The sequence below is a fragment of the Salvelinus alpinus genome, chromosome 28 (assembly GCF_045679555.1).
Source record: "Salvelinus alpinus chromosome 28, SLU_Salpinus.1, whole genome shotgun sequence".
NCBI lineage: Eukaryota > Metazoa > Chordata > Actinopteri > Salmoniformes > Salmonidae > Salvelinus > Salvelinus alpinus.
Window position 1 is genome coordinate 34,749,652 of NC_092113.1, and position 20,991 is coordinate 34,770,642.

Consider the following 20,991-nt stretch of genomic DNA (forward strand, 5'->3'; position numbering starts at 1 on the left):
GTGAATGATGCCCAGCATAAGAAACAATGCATTGTCCGCTAAATGAACTAGTGTTTTTTATTTCACCTTTATTTAACCAGGTAGGCTAGTTGAGAACAAGTTCTCATTTACAACTGCGACCTGGCCAAGAATAAAGCAAAGCAGTTCGACACATACAACAACACAGAGTTACACATGGAATAAACAAACATAAAGTCAATAATACAGTAGAAAGAAAGTCTATATACAGTATGTGCAAATGAGGTAAGATAAGGGAGGTAAGGCAATAAATAGGCCATGGTGGCGAAGTAATGACAATATACCAATTAAACACTGGAGTGATTGATGTGCAGAAGATGAATGTGCAAGTAGAGATACTGGGGTGCAACAGTGTAGCCCACATCCATTTGGCATAGTTAACAGTCAATTACCATGAGACCGACAGTTATTTGCATGACAATCAGCGGCTGATGACATTTTGTGACTATCACAGCCTTACTCACCAACCCCCTCTCTCTACCTCCTCACCCCTCTCTCTACCTCCTCACCCCTCTCTCTACCTCTTCCCCCCTCTCTCTACCTCTCCCCCCCTCTCTCTACCTCTTCCCCCCTTTCTCTACCTCTTCCCCCTCTCTCTACCTCTTCCCCCCTCTCTCTACCTCTTCCCCCCTCTCTCTACCTCTTCCCCCCTCTCTCTACCTCTTCCCCCCCACCTCCTCACCCCTCTCTCTACCTCTTCCCCCCCCACCTCCTCACCCCTCTCTCTACCTCTTCCCCCCTCTCTCTACCTCTTCCCCCTCTCTCTACCTCTTCCCCCCTCTCTCTACCTCTTCCCCCTCTCTCTACCTCTTCCCCCCTCTCTCTACCTCTTCCCCCCTCTCCCTACCTCTCCCTACCTCTTCCCCCCTCTCTCTACCTCTTCTCCCCTCTCTCTACCTCTTCCCCCCTCTCCCTACCTCTTCCCCCCTCTCTCTACCTCTTCTCCCCTCTCTCTACCTCTTCCCCCCTCTCCCTACCTCTTCCCCCTCTCTCTACCTCTTCCCCCCTCTCTCTACCTCTTCCCCCCTCCCTACCTCCTCACCCCTCCCTACCTCTTCAACATGTACTGCACTGATACAAAATGACTGATAATTTGAAATTGATTGGAAATTAATAATAAGAAGATTGTGGGAGCTGTAATGTTAGAATTCAGTGCAGCCCTTGATATTATTGACCATAAGCTGTTGTTGAAAAAACACGTGTTATGGCTTTTCCAACCTCAGCTCTGAATCCACGATATGGCAATCTATCTAATAGAACTCAGAGGGTTTTCTTCAATGGAAACTTCTCTAATGTCAAACATGTCAAGTATTGTGTACTACTCTTTTCTATTTTTACCAATGACCTGCCACTGGTGTTAAACAAAGCATGTGTGTCCATGTATGCTGATGATTCAACCATATACGCATTAGCAAGGACTGCTCATGAAGTCACTGAAACCCTTACCAAGGTGTTGCAGTCAGTTTTGGAATGGGTGGCCAGTAATAAACTGGTCCTGAACATCTCTAAAACTAAACGCATTGTATTTCAACCATGTTCTGTGTTCCATGTTTCTTCGTTACAGAACGTCCATTCTCATGTACATAAGAGAAGGTGCATGCAAAATCTGAATTCTTTTTGAATTTCCCATTAGGTTGACTACAGACTACGGGACAGCCAGGTACAGCAGAACATTGTCATGTCTGTGTCTTAAAACGGCACCCTATTATCTCTGGTCATGTGCCGTCGCTGAGTTGCGGCTGCGAAAGGTTCAGCAGGCTCTTAGCACTTCATATCTGTCTTAAAGACTACTGCCACTCTGTTGGCATAACTTTTATTGACCATCTAGGAGCCTGGACACTCTCTTCACATTTCAAGGCACGTAAAGATATTGATTCAGAGACAGACCAAGTCCCACTTAGGTAATACCTACCCTCCTTTATAAGCATTATTGTCGTACTGTTGTCTATACTGCCAGGGTTGTTGTCAGTTGTAATCTTGTACCCATTCATTTGAACTCCATTCTCAGATCTGCTATTGGTAGCTCAAAAGGGGAGCCCACTGGTCTTCTCACCCAGTGTGTTTAAATGTGAATTGCATAAACTTGAATACCCCCTCGATTTTCAAATCACGTAGAGGGCTTGGGCTGTTGCACGATAGCAACCAAAGCACATGTATGTCAGTTTATAACCTTCCATCATTGGTTACTCTGAGAGTTCCTCATATTGACATTGGCTGCGGCCTCAGGCCCTATGGTGCTAATCTTGGAAAAGTCATTCTTATTTCTTCTCCTTCCTCTATTACTAACAGGGATAGACCAAATGGTGAAGTTCTATGCAATCTTATGGCGAAATCAACTATGTCAATATCAACCATCAGACGGCCCGCAACCACCTATTGAACGTAGCTTGTTTGAGTTGGAGTTTCCATGTGACTTTAAAAATCGTAAAATACTTGGGTTGATACATCTGAACATTAGGAGCTTACTTCCTAAACTGGATTATATCAAGATCTGGGCTACGCAGGCGAATCCGGACATTCTGGTATTGACTGAAACTTGAATCTCTGGGGATATTCTGGACTCTGATATTTATATTGAGGGTTATCATGTGTTCAGAGCTGACAGACAGTGTAGAGGTGGTTGAGTGGTATATTATTACTGAAATCCTTTTCCCTTGCAAAAAATGTTAATCCATAACTGTTAAAGGGGTCTACCATCCTCCTTCGGCTAACCTTTATGCAGTGGAGGAGTTAACTAGTTTGTTGTCTTCTTTTACTAAATCAAAAGTTATTATCCTGGGTGACCTAAATTATGATTGGGAAATGCAGGGTTCAGACAATCTAAAAAACACATGTAAGGATCTTAACCTGACCCAGCTGGTGACTAAGCCTACACGGCCCAATCCTAGACATCCTTCAAAGTCAACTGATTGATATAATTTTAACGAATACACCACTGTGTACCAGTTTCCACTGGCGTCTTAGCACAAGACATTAGTAACCGTTGCCCAGTTGTTTGTGTTAGAGATGTGAGAATACAAAAATCAAAAGCCTTGTGACATCACAAAGAGGAACTTTAAAAAGTTCAGTCAACAGGCTTTTTTACATGATCTTTATTTTAGTGATCTTGATTGTTTTCAGATATCCCTGAACCTGATTTAGCTTTGAGCCTCTTTACAGATGTCTTCAATGCTATTGTGGATAATCATACTGGATTCAAATAATTAAGAGTTAAAGGTAGATCAAATGCTTGGTACACTCCGTAATTATCAGAAGTCATTCATAAAAGAGATGATGCTCGGGTCAAGGCCAGGAACACAGGCTTAGGCCGGGACTGGCAAGTTTTTAAGCAACTGAGGAATCATTGTGTAAATCAAATCAGAAAGGCTCTGATTATTATGTAACCACATTTTCATATTGTAATGGGAACCCGGTAAATTCTGTAAAACTGTCAAATCCCTGAAGGGTTCTACATCCTCCTTCCTGCCATAACAAATTAAATCAGACACGGGCCTCATTATTGATGCGTTTAATCACCATTTTATTTCAGTGGGCGATCTCTTTGAAATAACTTCTAAGCCTATTCACAATGATTTGGGCAGGATGTTGATAGGGGAAACTTGCTGAATGATCAGAGGAATGATAGTCAAAGCTTTAATTTTGGGCTATTTACAGAAAAATAAGTCATAGATGCTTTGCTAGCAATAGACAACAAGAAATCCACAAGGGCCAACCAATTGGATCTTGGTCGCCGATAGGGATGGCAGCTTCGCTTCAAGTCCTTAGGAAACTGTATAGTATTTAGTTTTTTATGTATTATTTCTTACATTGTTAGCCCAGAAAACCTTAAGTGTTATTGCATACAGCCGGGAAGAACTATTGGATATCAGAGAGACGTCAACTTACCAGCACAACGAGCATTACGACCAGGAATACAACTTTCCCAAAGCGGATCCTTTATCTGCACCTCCCAGGGCATTTGAACTAGTTGGGGCCATGCTGTCGGAGTCCGTACAGCCGACAGGATTTTCAGTGCATCGCGCCGACAGGAACAAACATCTCTCTTTTAAGAAGAAGGGCGGGGGTGTATGTTCCATGATTAACGACACATGGTGTAATTGTAACAACAATAACTCAAGTCCTTTTGTTTACCTGACCTTAAATTCCTCACAATCAAATGCCGACCGTATTATCTCCCAAGGGAATTATCCTCGGTTTTCGTCACAGCCGTGTATATCCCCCCGCAGGCGGATACCAAGATGGCCATCAAGGAACTTCACTGGACTTTATGCAAACTGGAAACCATATATCCTGAGGCTGCATTTATTGTAGCTGGGGATTTTAACAAAGCTAATCTGAGAACAAGGCTTCCTAAATTCTATCAGCATATCGATTGCAGTACACGAGCGAGTAACACACTCGACCACTGCTACTCTAACTTCTGCAATGCATACAAGGCCCTCCCCCACCCTCCCTTTGGCAAATCTGACTATGACTCCATCTTGTTGCTGGCCTCCTATAGGCAGAAACTAAAACAGGAAGCCCCCGTGCTTAGGTATATCCAACACTGGTCTGACCAATCAGATTCCACGCTTCAAGATTGCTTCAATCACGTGGACAGGGATATGTTCCGGGTAGCCTCAGACAATAATATTGACGTATACGCTGAATCGGTGAGCGACTCTATAAGGAAGTGTATAGGAGATGTTGTACCCACTGTGACAATTAAAACCTTCCTTAACCAGAAACCGTTGACTGATGGCAGCATTCGATCAAAACTGAAAGCACGTACCACCGCATTTAATCGAATACAAACAGTGTAGCTATTCCCTCTGTAAGGCAATCAAACAAGCAAAGCGTCAGCATAGAGACAAAGTGGAGTCGCAATCCAACGGCTCAAACACGAGACACGTGGCAGGGTCTACAGACAATCATGGATTAAAAAAAGAAAACCAGCCCCGTCGCGGACCGACGTCTGCTCCCAGACAAATTAAACAACTTCTTTGCGCACTTTGACGACAATACAGTGCCACCGACACGGCACGCTACCAAAGACTGTGGGCTCTCCTTCTCCACGTGAGTAAAACATTTAAACGTGTTAACCCTCCCAAGGCTGCCGGCCCAGACGGCATCCCCAGCCGTGTCCTCAGAGCACGCGCAGACCAGCTGGCTGGTGTGTTTAGGGACATATTCAATCTACATGCTTCAAGATGGCCAACATTGTTCCTGTTCCCAAGAAAGCTAGGTAACTGAACTAAATGACTATCACCCCGTAGCACTCACTTCTGTCATCATGAGGTGCTTTGAGAGACTAGTCAAGGATCATATCACCTCCACCCTACCTGTTACCCTAGACCCACTCCAATTTGCTTACCACCCCAATAGGTCCACAGACAATGCAATCGCCATCACACTGCACACTGCCCTATCCCATCTGGACAAGAGGAATACCTATGTAAGAATGCTGTTCATTGACTACAGCTCAGCATTCAACACCTTAGTACCCTCTAAATTCATCATTAAGCTTGAGACCCTGGGTCTCGACCCCGCCCTGTGCAACTGGGTCCTGGACTTCCTGACGGGCCACCCCCATGTGGTGAGGGTAGGAAACAACATTGCCACTCCGCTGATCCTCAACAGTGGGGCCCCACAAGGGTGCGCTCTCAGCCTTCTCCTGTACACCCTGTTCACCCATGACTGCGTGGCCATGCACACCTCCAACTCAATCATCAAGTTTGCAGACGACACTACAGTGTAGGCTTGATTACCAACAACGACGAGACAGCCTACAGGGAGGAGGTGAGGGCCCTCAGAGTGTGGTGTCAGGAAAATAACCTCTCACTCAATGTCAGCAAAACAAAAGAGATGATCGTGGACTTCAGGAAACAGCAAAGGGAGCACCCCCCTATCCACATCGATGGGACAGTAGTGGAGAAGGTGGAAAGTTTTAAGTTCCTCTGTGTACATATCACGGACAAACTGAAATGTTCCACGCACACAGACAGTGTGGTGAAGAAGGCACAACAGCTCCTCTTCAACCTCAGGAGACTGAAAAAATGTGGCTTGTCACCGAAAACCCTGACTAACTTTTACAGATGCACAATTGAGAGCATCCTGCCGGGCTGTATCACTGCCTGGTACGACAACTGCACCACCCACAACCGCAGGGCTCTCCAGAGAGTAGTGCGGTCTGCATAACGCATCAATGGTGGCAAACTACCTGCCCTCCAGGACACCTGCAACACCAAAGGAAGGCAAAAAAATATCATCAAGGACAATAACCACCCGAGCCTCTACCTGTTCACCCCGCTTCCATCCAGAAGGAGAGGTCAGTACAGGTGCATCAAAGCTGGGACAGAGAGATTGAAAAACAGCTTCTATCTCAAGGCCATCAGATTGTTAAACAGCCACCACTAGCACAGAGACGCGGCTGCCTACCTACAGACATATCATTGGCCACATTAATAAATGGAACACTAGACACTTTAATAATGCCACTTTAAGAATGTTTATATATCTCGCATTACTCAGCTCATATGTATATACTGTATCCTTCAGTATCTGTTCTTTACTATCTATTGCATCTTAGCAGCTCTGTCACTGCTCATCCATATATTTTATACTTATATATTCTCATCCCATTCCTTTACTAGATTGTGTGTATTAGGTTTTGTTGTGGAATTTGTTAGATATTAGGTTTTGTTGTGGAATTGTTAGATATTACCTGTTAGATACTGCTGCACTGTCGGATCCAGAAGCATAAGCATTTCACTACACTCGCAATAACACCTGCTAACCATGTGTATGTGACCAATAACATTTTATTTAATTTTATTTGGTCTGCTTCAGTGTGCAGCTCCCATCATTGTTGGCTCAATAACCCACATTTTTAATTCAACATTGTTCTCAGGAAATATTCCAGAAGTATGGAAATCAAGAGCGGGCATAGTAGGGATCTTCAAACTTATCGCCCCATTTCAAGGCTTCCTTCTCGAATCAAATCAAATTTATTTATAAAAGCCCTTCTTACATCAGCTGATATCTCAAAGTGCTGTACAGAAACCCAGCCTAAAACCCCAAACAGCAAGCAATGCAGGTGTAGAAGCACGGTGGCTAGGAAAAACTCCCTAGAAAGGCCAAAACCTAGGAAGAAACCTAGAGAGGAACCAGGCTATGAGGGGTGGCCAGTCCTCTTCTGGCTGTGCCGGGTGGAGATTATAACAGAACATGGCCAAGATGTTCAAATGTTCATAGATGACCAGCAGGGTCAAATAATAATAATCACAGTAGTTGTCGAGGGTGCAACCTTGGTAAATGTATACCTTTTTTATCTGAGAAATGTATTTTGAATGTAAACCAGTCAGGGTTAAGGGCAGAGCGCTATTACAGCAACCACTTTAGTTATTAATAATCTTGTCAGTGCTTCAGACACTAAAATGAAATGTGCTGCTTTGTTTGTGGACCTGTCTAAAGCTTTTGATACTGTTGATCTTGTTATTTTATATTGCATTATACAAGGAACATTTGTAAAAGAGACCTATATAAGGCGTTATATAAGGAATAGGGGGCTATTTTGGTCATATTGTTCTCAGATAATAAAATAAATCAAAAATCCTCTTCCCGTGCAACCCTGCCTCTATGTTATACAAAATGCACGATAAGCATGATTTGCACACATACATACACTGATGAATGATGTGGTGAAGAGCTGCACACACACACACACACACACACACACACACACACACACACACACACACACACACACACACACACACACACACACACACACACACACACACACACACACACACACACACACACACACACACACACACACACACACACACCACTCTTTACACCAGTCATTTTTCACATTGATTATTTGATGTATAGAGTTATTAGAGAGGTGGGAGTCATACAGCCCATCTGTTAATCTCACTGGCAGAAAACAAGCACTTCCATTCACAACCTTCCTGCGATCTAGAAATTGTTCCGTCATATTTTGTGAGATGGTCTGTAGCCCAGCCACACACTCCCCTCAGAGCCTTTCTATACCTTAAAGGCCCAGTAAAGTCCAAATTCACTTTAAAAAAAAATCATATTGTACAACATCTAACTAACACTGTAAAGGTGTGAAAAAATTTATCTGTGTTATTTCTTGATAGTTGCTGGTTGAAAATACAAATCTACACAGGAACTTTTAATCAGCAGGTTCTCATGGGCGGGAGTTTTGGCTTTCCATGGTTACATCACCTTGCGGTAAATTGGTTAATAGACCAATAACAAAGAGAGTTCCAAACCTCTCTGCCAATAACAGCTAGTTTTCTGTTTTCCCCTCCCCAGTCAGACCACTCCCAGACAGTCCTAGCAAAATTCTTGCTTGAGAATCGTTTTTTTGCAAAAACAAAAAATAGCTATTTTTGGCCGTTTAAATGGAAATCTATTACAGTAAGGTACTTAATTGTTACCCAGAAATGATTTGATATTGACATAACGGCTGCAGCTTTTACTCTGATTAAAACAAATAAACCTGATCCCTGCCTCCTGCTTTCCTTCTGGAAAGTGTGGAACCATCCGTTTTCCTGTCCCCCTTCACACCTCCATACATGCCTCTCTGTCCCCCTTCACACCTCCATACATGCCTCTCAGTCCCCCTCTCCTCTCCCTCTTTTTCTCCCCCTCTCCCTCTATCTTACAGAAGCTTATATAAATGTTTTTAGTGCCTTAGGGATTTACCCTGACTCCAAACAGGTAGTTACAGTGCTGGAGAAAACATTGTAGGGGTCGGTTACATCTTTCACCATCTCCTCTTCTCTGAAGTTTTCCTCTCTATGCCTCTCTCTCTTTATCTCTCTCTCTCTGTCAGTTCAATTCAATTTCAATTCAAAGGGCTTTATTGTAATGGGAAATATATGTTTACATTGCCATAGCAAGTGAAATAGATAACAAGCAAAAGTGAAGTAAACATTACACTCACAAAAGTTCCAAAGGAATATTCTGTCTTTCTCTCCCTCTCTCTGTCTCCGCTCACACATGTTCCATCCGTCAGACCAGGCTCAATGAGACATGTGCCAAATGTGCTGTGAGACTGTGAATGTGAAATGTGCGAAATGTGAATGTCGCCTTTTCACACACTCACACACGCATGCACGCAGGCACACACGTGTGGAAAAACACACGCAGACACACAGAGAAGAGCAGTGGGTTTGAGTTTGGTTGGCAGAGCGAGCAGGTAGCACTAATTAGACAGAGTTATACTGTACGGGCATTCATAAAAACGGTTGGTTCAACTTCAGAGCTAAAAATATTTTTTTGAAAATATTGTCTGCTAAATGGAAGAACTTTCAAACCTCTCTCTCTGTGTACCCTGCCTGACCATCTCTGTCTCCATCTCACTCTCTCTGTCTGTCTCCATCTGTCTGTCTGTCTCCGTCTGGCTGTCTCCGTCTGGCTGTCTCCGTCTGGCTGTCTCCATCTCGCTCTCTCTGTCTGTCTCCATCTGTCTGTCTGTCTCCGTCTGGCTGTCTCCGTCTGGCTGTCTCCGTCTGGCTGTCTCCATCTCACTCTCTCTGTCTGTCTCCATCTGTCTGTCTGTCTCCGTCTGTCTATATGTCTGTCTCCGTCTGTCTGTCTGTATGTCTGTCTCCATCTGCCTGTCTGTTGCTGTCTGTCTGTATGTCTGTCTGTTGCTGTCTGTATGTCTGTCTCTGTCTGACTGTCTGTCTCAGCCTGTCTGTCTGTCTGTCTGTCTGTCTGTCTGTCTGTCTGTCTGTCTGTCTGTCTGTCTGTCTGTCTGTCTGTCTGTCTGTCTGTCTGTCTCAGTCTGTCTCAGTCTGTCTGTCTCCGTCTGGCTGTCTCCGTCTGTCTGACTGTCTCCGTCTGTCTGTCTGTCTGTCTGTCTGTCTGTCTCCGTCTATCTGTCTGTCTGTCTGTCTCTGTCTGCCTGTCTGTCTGTGTGTCTGTCTCCTTCTGTCTGTATGTCTGTCCGTCTCCGTCTGTCTGTATTTCTGTCTGTATGTCTGTCTGTATTTCTGTCTGTATGTCTGTTTCTGTCTATCTGTATGTCTATGTCTCCGTCTGTCTGTATGTCTGTCTCCGTCGGTCTGTATGTCTGTCTGTCTCCGTCTGTCTGTCTGTCTGTCTCCATCTCTATGTCTGTCTGTCTCCGTCTGTATGTCTGTCTCTGTCGGTCTGTCTCCGTCTGTCTGTATGTCTGTCTGTATGTCTGTCTCTGTCGGTCTGTCTGTATGTCTGTCTCTGTCGGTCGGTCTGTCTGTATGTCTGCCTGTCTGTCTGTATGTCTGTCTCCGTCTGTCTGTCTGCATGTCTGTCTCTGTCGGTCTGTCTGTCTGTATGTCTGTCTGTCTGTATGTCTGTCTCCGTCTGTCTGTCTATTTCTTTCTTCTTTCCACCTTTTCATCTTTCTCTCAATTCAATATAATTTATTGACATGGAATGTAAAAGACTTACATTGTCAAAGTAACCAGATAACCATGATGGTCCAATAAGACAGGAATATTTTATTTTCTTACCTTTATTTAAGTTGGCAAGTCAGTTAAGAACAATTTCTTATTTTCAATGACAGCCTAGGAACAGTGGGTTAACTGCCTTGTTCAGGAGCAAAATGACAGAGTTTTACCTTGTCAGCTCGGGGATTCGATCTTGCAACCTTTCGGATACTAGTCCAACACTCTAACCACTAGGCTACCTGCCACCCCTACTAGGCTGTTAGTAATAAAGCAATAATAATTATAATGTTAATAGTGGTAATACTATTAACAGCAATTACAAATACTTATAATAATAATGAGAATTCTAAGAAAAACATTAATACTGGTATTATTTGTAACTGTTCTTTCTTACACACATGCACACACACACACACATGCACACACACACGCACACACACACACACATGCACACACACACGCATGCACGCACACACACACATGCACACACACACGCATGCACGCACACACACACACACACGCACACACGCATGCACGCACACACACACGCATGCACGCACACACACACATGCACACACGCACACACACACATGCACACACGCATGCACGCACACACACACATGCACACACACACACACATGCACACACACACATGCACGCACGCATGCACGCACACACACACATGCACACACGCATGCACGGACAGACTCACGCACGCACGCACAACAACAAATGCAACAACAGAGGTATCTGCCTGCCTCCCTGGAAAAAATGCATGGCTCAACCTTTTGTGTGTGAGCTTACTGTCTTACGACATGTTGTACTGTGAACCAACCAAGCAAGCAGCGGTAAAGTGGACAGCGGTAAAGTACACTGCTCAGCTCGCTCCATAATGTCAAATACTTTACTTACATACCAATCAGTAACACATTATTCAGCTGAGCCAGGATGATTCAGTCGCTGACACACACTGTGGGTGCCGTGCACTTCTAGAACCTCTGATCAGTATTCTGTTCTGGAACACATGGGAACAGAACATTACCATTATAGACTGGTGTTGTCCTCAAGCTGTACACCTACACTTCAACTCTCCCACACCACAAACTAACAGAACCCCTACTACTCACTTAGGAGTTGTATTGCCTTTTTGTGACCTTGTCCAGTCGATTTGAAAGTCAAATGAACTTTCAGTCCATATTAATCATTATCGGTTTGCGGAGGGCGGCATGTCCAAAACACTCTCTATGTAGCCTATACTGTGAAAGTCAAATCCAGAAGCTGGCTTCTCTTGAACTCCTGAAGTATCCTGTAGCTCCCACATCATCAATCTGTCCACTCAATCTCTATATAACCCACCTTTCAGCCGTTTAGCCTTAATAGCACTATACAGGACATGCAACAATACAGGTGAAATCTTTGTCCCACAATAGCATACCTTGCCAAAACAACCTATTAAATGTTAATAGAGCCGACAACACACTGATACAGCCATTACTCACCGACCCGCATTACACACAGTTGTGTAGCTGCTTGACTTGCATTGAGGGTTCTCTCCTTGAGTCATAGTCAATTCAGGTTGGCACCGTTCGACTTGCACACATCTTTCTATTTACACAATAGACCATAAAGGCTAAGGGTGTTGTTGGGTTTAGGGCCGGTTCTAGTCTTTTGGGGGCCCTAAGCAAGATTTGGTTGGTGAAGAGAAAAATATACATTTCCTGCAATTCTACCCATTTTGCCATTGGGCAGAGAGGAAAAAGTTTTACTGCTAATTTCCTGCAATTCTACCTATTTTTCCATGATATGAAGAGATATTTTTTCAGTTTTAAAGCAAATTTTCTGCAATTCTACACATTTTGTCAATGACTTATGCCATGTTAATGATATCTGAATGAGAGTGACTAATAAAATCAATGAGGGCCCCATGGAGTTCAGAGCCCCTGGGCACGTTCCCTGTGTAACCGGGCGGTATTAGACCATGATTACTAAGTGATTACCATGATTAACACGATTAACTTTAGATAGCTGGCTAGACTAATTTACCAATAATAAAAAGGTTTGCTGACTGTCAGTGACTGACATCACAAGAGAAAAATTGTTGATGCAAAAATTTCTGATTTGCACCTTGTTTATTCTATTATTCTAACTGGGTCAGGGGGGGGTCTTAGCAACGTGGGTCCCTAGGCGACCGTTTATGTCTCTTATGCCTGGAGCCAGCCCTAGTTGGGTTCAATCAATCAAATGTATTCATTTAGCCTTTTTTACCTCAGCACATGTCACAAGTGCTATACAGAAACCCAACCTGAAACTCCAAACAACAAGCAATGCAGATGTAGAAGCATGGTGGCTAGGAAACACTCCCTAGAAAGGCAGGGACCTAGGAGGAAACCTTGAGAGGAACCAGGCTCTAAGAGTACATGGCCATGAAGGCCTGAATATGTTCAAACGTTCATAGATGACCAGCAGGGTCAAATAATAATTACGGTGGTTGTAGAGGGTGCAACAGGTCAGGTGGCTATATCAGTTGGCTTTTCATTGCCGAGCATTCAGAGGTCGAGACAGCAGGTGGGGTAGAGAGAGAGAGAGAGAGAGAGAGAGAGTCGAAAACAACAGGTCCGGGACAAGGTAACACGTCCGGTGAACAGGTCAGTTTGAGGCAGCGCGTGAGATTGGGTTGTGAGCAGGTGAGTCTGGGAAGGGGTGATGCTGTGGATGTTTGTGTGTGTCTGTATGTTGTCGTTTGTACAGTTGAAGTCGGAAGTTTACATACACCTTAGCCAAATACATTTAAACTCAGTTTTTCACAATTCCTGACATTTAATCATTGTAAAAATTCCCTGTCTTAGGTCAGTTAGGATCACCACTTTATTTTAAGAATGTGAAATGTCAGAATAATCGTAGAGAGAATGATTTATTTCAGCTTTTATTTCTTTCATCACATTCCCAGTGGGTCAGAAGTTTACATACACTCAATAAGTATTTGGTAGCATTGCCTTTAAATTGTTTAACTTGGGTCAAATGTTTTGGGTAGCCTTCCACAAGCTTGGAAGTTGGGTGAATTTTGGCCCATTCCTGCTTATAGAGCTGGTGTAACTGAGTCAGGTTTGTAGGCCTCCTTGCTCGCACACGCTTTTTCCGTTCTGCCCACAAATTCTTTAAAGGATTGAGGTCAGGGCTTTGTGATGGCCATTCCAATACCTTGACTTTGTTGTCCTTAAGCCATTTTACCACAACTTTGGAAGTTTGCTTGGGGTCATTGTCCATTTGGAAACCCATTCGCGACCAAGCTTTAACTTCCTGACTGATGTCTTGAGATGTTGCTTCAATATGTCCACATAATTTCCCTTACTCATGATGCCATCTATCTTGTGAAGTGCACCAGTACCGGCTGCAGCAAAGCACTCCCACGACATGATGCTGCCACCCCTGTGCTTCCCGGTTGGGATGGTGTTCTTGGGCTTGCAAGCCTCCCCCTTTTTCCTTCAAACATAACGATGGTCATTATGGCCAAACAGTTCTATTTTTGTTTCATCAGACCAGAGGACATTTCTCCAAAAGTACGATCTTTGTCCCAATGTGCAGTTGCAAACTGTAGTCTGGCTTTTTCATGGTGGGTTTGGAGCAGTGGCAACTTCCTTGCTGAGCGCCCTTTCAGGTTATGTCGATATAGGACTCGTTTTGCTGTGGATATAGATACTTTGTACCTGTTTCCTCCAGCATCTTCACTTTGCTGTTGTTCTGGGATTGACTTGCACTTTTTGCACCATAGTTCGCTCATCTCTAGGAGACAGAACGCGTCTGCTTCCTGAGCGGTATGACGGCTGCGTGGTCCCATGATGTTTATACTTGTATACTATTGTTTGTACAGATGAACGTGGTACCTTCAGGCGTTTGGAAATTGCTCCCAATGATGAACCAGACTTGTGGAGGTCTACAATTGTTTTTTTGAGGTCTTGACTGATTTCTTTTGATTTTCCCATGATGTCAAGCAAAGAGGCACTGAGTTTGAAGGTAGGCCTTGAAATACATCCACAGGTACACCTCCAATTGACTCAAATGATGTCAATTATCCTATCAGAAGCTTCTAAAGCCATGACATCATTTTCTGGAATTTTCCAAGCTATTTAAAGGCACAGTCAACTTAGGGTATGTAAACTTCTGACCCACTGGAATTGTGACACAGTGATTTATAAGTGAAATAATCTGTCTGTAAACAATTGTTGGAACAATTACTTGTGTCATGCACAAAGTAGATGCCCTAACCGACTTGCCAAAACTATAGTTTGTTAACAAGAAATTTGTGGAGTGGTTGAAAAACAAGTTTTAATGACTCCAACGTAAGTGCATGTAAACTTCCGTCTTCAATATGTATGCGCATGTTTTGTCATGTTAAAAAAAAGTTAAAAAATATATATATAGGATCCAATCGGTTATTTTTCATTTCCAATAGAGAAAAAAGTTGTCCAATAATAGGATTCCAATAGGATTCTGATAAAGGTGACACAAAATCCTATAGGACTGCAAGATTCCTATATGGTCCAATAGGGTAATTTTTATATCCAATAGAGAAAAGTAGTCCAATAGAATTACAATAGGATTCTGATAGAGGTGAAACAAAATCCTATAGGATTGTGAGAATCATATGGTATCCAATAGGGTAATTTTATTTCCAATAGGAGAAAAGCAGTCCAATAGAAATTCCAATATGATTCTGATACAGGTGACACAAAATCCTATAGGACTGCAAGAATCCTATAGAATCCAATATGATTAATTTTATTTCCAATAGATAAAAAGTAGTACAATAGGATTCCAGTAGGATTCTGATAAAGGTGACACAAAATCTTATAGGATTCTATTGGAAAAATCTCTAAACCTATAAGATTTTGGACTACGGGATCATATCCACACAAGTTCCAAATGTATACTGAACAAAAATATAAATGCAAGTTGTAAAGTGTTGATCCCATGTTTCATGAGCTGAAATAAAAGATCCCAGAAATGTTTCATACACACAAAAAACGTATTTCTCTAAAATGTTGTGCACAAATTTGTTTACATTCCTGTTAGTGAAAATTCCTCCTTTCCCAAGATAATCCATCCACCTGACAGGTGTGGCATATCAAGAAGCTGATTAAATAGCATGATCATTACACAGGTGCACCTTGTGCCGCTGACAATAAAAGACCACTCTAAAATGTGCAGTTTTGTCACACAACACAATGCCACAGATGTCTCAAGTTTTGAAGGAGCGTGCAACAAGCATGCTGACTGCAGAAATGTCCACCAGAGCTGTTGCCAGAGAATAGAATGTTAATTTCTCTACCAACGTCGTTTTAAAGAATTTCCTTATATTTCCTTATATGAACTGTAACTCAGTAAAATGGTTGAAATTGGTGCATGCTGCGTTTCTATTTTTGCTCAGTATAACTGAATCATCAGAACAAGAAACACCCTTTGATACATTACATTACATTACGAAACGATCATTCGTTTTCCTGATGGAAGCTCAGTATGCACAAACAAGAAAGCAATTTGAACATCTGTCTTTTCCTCTGATTGAAATATGCATACCAATACCGTAGAGTGTGCCAAGGGGGAAATGAGAGGAATCATCTGGGTGTTTGACATAAAGGACTTACTAAAGAATTTACTACCTTCTTACTTAATAACAAGCATCCATTTATAAGGATGGTCATCAACATAAATATAAAATGTAATGATTGAAGATTTTCAAGATTATTTTCCTTATTAGATGAACGATATGAAAAGCCATCAAAGTCATTTTTAGATTTTGTCTCCGTCTGTCTACTATTAATACTTTATATCTGGATAATTATCGGGGTTCATAAATGTATTAATCAACATCAAAAGAGTTTTGGTTAGTGTGGCAGAACACACACACACACACACACACACACACACACACACACACACACACACACACACACACACACACACACACACACACACACACACACACACACACACACACACACACACACACACACACACACACACACACACACACACACACACACAAAGGTGAGTTTATATCTTCTCCCTGCCTCTCACCTTTCTGTCAGTGCATGGTCATCCTACTCACGCGTGTCCTGCCCTCTCTCTGTGTCCCTACAGCAGGGGGAAGGAAGGAGGACGAAATGGTTGGAGTGATAACCACATCCTACAAAAATCTCAAAACTGGGCTTAGGGGTGTACATGAAAAGAACAGAAAGGTCCACACACTATATGCTCTTTAGACCACCTTATTTTTTTATTTAACCTTTATTTAACTAGGCAAGTCAGTTAAGAACAAATTCTTATTTACAATGACAGCCTACCCCGGCCAAACCCGGACGATCCTGGGCCAATTGTGCGCAGCCCTAAGGGACTCCCAGTCACAGCCAGATGTGATATTGTAATGAATACTCAGGGGGAAAAGGGTGTAGATTCACGCGCAGAGTGCAGCAGATGTTTATTTCGCCTTCGCAGGAGGCAGGAATCGTGGTCACAGGCAGGCAATTGTCATACACAGGTAGGCAAACAGGCAGGTGAAACAAAACTAGGACTGAAGGCTATAACTGGTTCTCACAAACGAGCTAGGAAAAGGCTTAGTAGAGTCAAAATGAACAATACCTCACAAAGGCACAAACAGAATGAACTGAACTAAATAAGGAGCTGATGAGACCAGGTGAGTAACTAACACAGGTGAAATCAATGAACAACAATTAAAGACAGGGCTACGTTCAAGAACACAAAGAACAGAACACAAGGTTGACTAAGAAAATAAATACAGAACCTTACAGTACCCCCCCCTCCCCCAAGGGAGGCTCCTGATGACCACCGCAGAGTGGAGCGGGCGGGCTGGGAAGCAGAGGCAAACGCCTACCTTAGGGGCGAGGTCCGACAGACTGGTTCGACAAGGTCGTGGACTGACCCGTCATTCTGCGTTGGTCAGTTCGGGGGTCGACCCCGAGGTCGGGGAGCGTGACAATCCAGACGGTTACGGTGGAATGCCTGAACCATCTCTGGGTCGAGGATGTCCTAGTCGGGGACCCAGGACCGGTCTTCAGGCCCATAACCTTCCCAGTCCACTAGATAGTGGATGCGGTCTCTCAGGATTTTGGAATCAAGGATGGCCTGAATGGCGTAAGCAGGTTCCCCTCCGACGTCCAACGGTGGGGGCGCACTGTGGGTTGAGACTGGAGGATGAAGAGGACTGGAGGATGAAGAGGACTGTAGGTGGCCGGTTTTAACAGAGACACATGGAAGGACGAGGAAATGTTATACTGATGGGGTAACTGGAAGCGATACGTGACAGGGTTAATGTGATGGGTTATCTTGAAGAGACCAATGAAGCAAGGACAAAACTTTTTGCAGGGGAGGCGGAGCCGGATGTCTCTAGTAGAGAACCACACAAGCTGTCCGGGGTGAAAGAGTGGCGTAGGTCGGCGTCGTCTGTCGGCAAAGCGCTTCTGGGTATTAGAGGCTTCCTGCAGATGCCGGTGAGTGGTCTCCTATACCCGCTCACTACGCCGAAACCAGTCGTCGACAGCTGGGACAGTACCAGGCTTCGCCTCCCAGGGAAACATGGGGTGTTGGTAACCAAGTACACACTGAAACGGTGTAAGGCAGAGGGATGAATGCATGAGTGAGTTCTGAGCGTATTCGGCCCAGGCCATATACCGACTCTAGTCGTGTGGAGAGGAAGAACATTGTTGGCGGAGGTACTTCCCTATTTCTTGTTTCAGTCGTTCCGTCTGCCCGTTGGTCTGGGGGTGGTACCCGGAGGAGAGGCTGAGGGCGACCCCCAGTCGGTCACAGAATGCTCGCCACACCCGGGAGACACTGGGACCCGCGGTCATACCACCTCATAGCACCTCATAGCACCTCATACCACCTTATAGCCCCTCATACCACCTTAACCACCGTATAGCACCTCATACCACCTTATAACACCTCATACCACCTTATACCACCTTAAACCACCGTATAGCACCTCATACCACCTTATAACACCTCATACCACCTTATACCACCTTAAACCACCGTATAGCACCTCATACCACCTTATAACACCTCATACCATCTTATAGCACCTTATGCAACCTCATACCACCTCATACCACCTCATCAATCAATCAATCAAATGTATTTATAAAGCCCTTCTTACATCAGCTGATGTCACAAAGTCCTGTACAGAAAGTGCTCATAGCACCTCATAGCACCTCATACCACCTCATATCACATTATACAACCGTATACCACTGTATAGCACCTCATACCACCTTATACCACCTCATACCAACTTATAGCACCTCATACCACCTTATAGCACCTTATAGCTGGGGCGGCAGGTAGCCTAGTCATTAGGGCGTTGGGCCAGTAACCTGAAAGGTTGCTAGATCGAATCCCCGAGCTGACAAGGTAAAAATCTGTTGTTCTGCCCCTGAACAAGGCAGTTAACCCACTGTTCTTAGGCCGTCATAGTAAATAAGAATTTGTTCTTAACTGACTTGCCTAGTTAAATAAAGGTAAAAAAAAAAAAATCATAATAAAAATATCACGTACCACTTTTAACCTCCTTAATGACAACGTTTCAATCCAGAGTATCATCAGGTCAAACATTGTCATCAAATGTGATATACAGAGCATGTAGTGTGCTGGCCTTTCTGTAAACTAAAAGTCTATTTGAAAACAATGTTCGTTTTTAGGCCAACCGTTCGGACAATACAGGCGTTTTTGTGAGAAGATTTTTGGGACGTCTTAAAGTCTGACAAACACCGCTATAAATTGGCCACCTTCCACCACAGATGTGGAAGGCTGACAGGCGGATGTGGTGGATTGAGACGCAGCCCATGCAAAAAACCCATCTCTAGCTTCTTTATTATGTTACTTAGATTGATGCATGGGTGCGTCAATAGACTTACAGATTAAGGTGATATACGGAGCATATAGCGTGCTGGTCTTTATGTCCTGGTCACAAAAGGAGAGACTCGTTTTCCATCAACATCAAAATGGATCATACTGATGATTAGCTGATCGGTACACAGTCATATTTCAGGACCTCCCATCTCTACACACATAGCTACTCACCTTGGATGGGACAGTTATACAATGAAAGAACTAACTGAGATAAGTATATCAGGAGTGTTGACGTAAAGCTGGCGACATTTACATAGCATGACTCTGTCTATTTTCGAGAGACACACATCTGAATGTCGAGGCTAGCAGGTTTACCATAAAGCTTTTAGTATAATCTTATCTCATCATGTCTGTCAGTATGCAAAGTCTGTTTATGAAACACATGCATCCACACACACACACACACACACACACACACACACACACACACACACACACACACACACACACACACACACACACACACACACACACACACACACACACACACACACACACACACACACACACACACACACACACCTCACTGAATATCAATGGTTGTAAACTGCCGTGCTCAGACAAACAGACAGCTGCGGTAACATCTGAGGAATCCGTTACTAGACAAAGTGAAAGGTAGCTAAAACGCTGAGGTGAGCTAAAAGGTGAGGGACTCTACTTACTTTTGCTTGTGATCCTCTTCAGTGATGTTTCACAAAGGTGTCCAAATCCTCACCAAAATTCACATCTTTGTCCCTTTGATTCAACAGTGAAGTCCATGCATGTCCATTGTCTCTGTGTTTGTGTGAGGGATCATTGAATCAGTTTGTCTGTTTACGCTAATATAGATCAAGAGAGCAGTGTTAGAACTGTCTGTCTCAAATGTTGTGCGATCTAAATGTGTTCAGAGCTTGTAGGGTGTTATAGGCTGTAGTTAAATGTGTGTCAATATGTCTGTACTGAATTTGCCTTGTGGTTGATGGCATTTGGCTGCTGTGTAGTTCACAACAGTCTGAGAGTAATCCATTAGTTGCCAGGCTCCGTGTGTGTCTCTCTCTCCTCTGCTACCTCTGAGCGACTACTCACTGACTGGACTGAATTTAAGCTCCGTCTGCTATTACCATCCCTCCTTCACTCTCCCTCCCTCTCCTCCTCCCATTTCCCCCTCCTCCTGGGTCAAACTAGCTGTCCTCTATGATGGGAGGAGGAGCTAACATCCAGAGGGGAGGGGAGCCAATGTTTTTATACATACCAATGAACTATATCAGAGAGAGAGAGGCTGTACATAGACTGTACACTGTTTATAGCCGTAATATGACATTTGAAATGTCTCTATTCCTTTGAAACTTTTGTGATTGTAATGTTTACTGTTAATTTTTCATTGTTTATTTCACTTTTGTTTATGATCTATTTTACTTGCTTTGGCAATGTAAACATATGTTTCCCATGCCAATAAAGCCCTTTGAATTGCATTTTGAGAGAGAGAGACCCCATTGCAATAGGCTAGATATACTATACTGTATGCAACCTACACGGTTGTTGATGTTGTTGTTGGAGAGAGAGACAGAGAGACAGAGATGGAGAGAGGGAGGGAGAGAGAGAGAGAGACAGAGAGAGT

The 20,991-nt window shown here is 43.6% G+C and overlaps 1 protein-coding gene across 1 annotated transcript in view; it reads right to left on the reverse strand.

Annotated features, from left to right (window-relative positions):
• The window catches only part of LOC139557747 (vasopressin V2 receptor-like), a 61,851-nt gene extending 41,407 nt beyond the window's left edge, over positions 1 to 20,444 (reverse strand). Inside the window, exons 1-2 of the mRNA XM_071372896.1 lie at positions 20,057 to 20,444; positions 16,545 to 16,601 (exon numbers count right to left, since the gene is read on the reverse strand). The gene's annotated coding sequence lies outside the window, so the exon portion shown is untranslated. The remainder of the gene's footprint in view (positions 1 to 16,544; positions 16,602 to 20,056) is intronic.
• Positions 20,445 to 20,991: the final 547 nt, after the last annotated feature.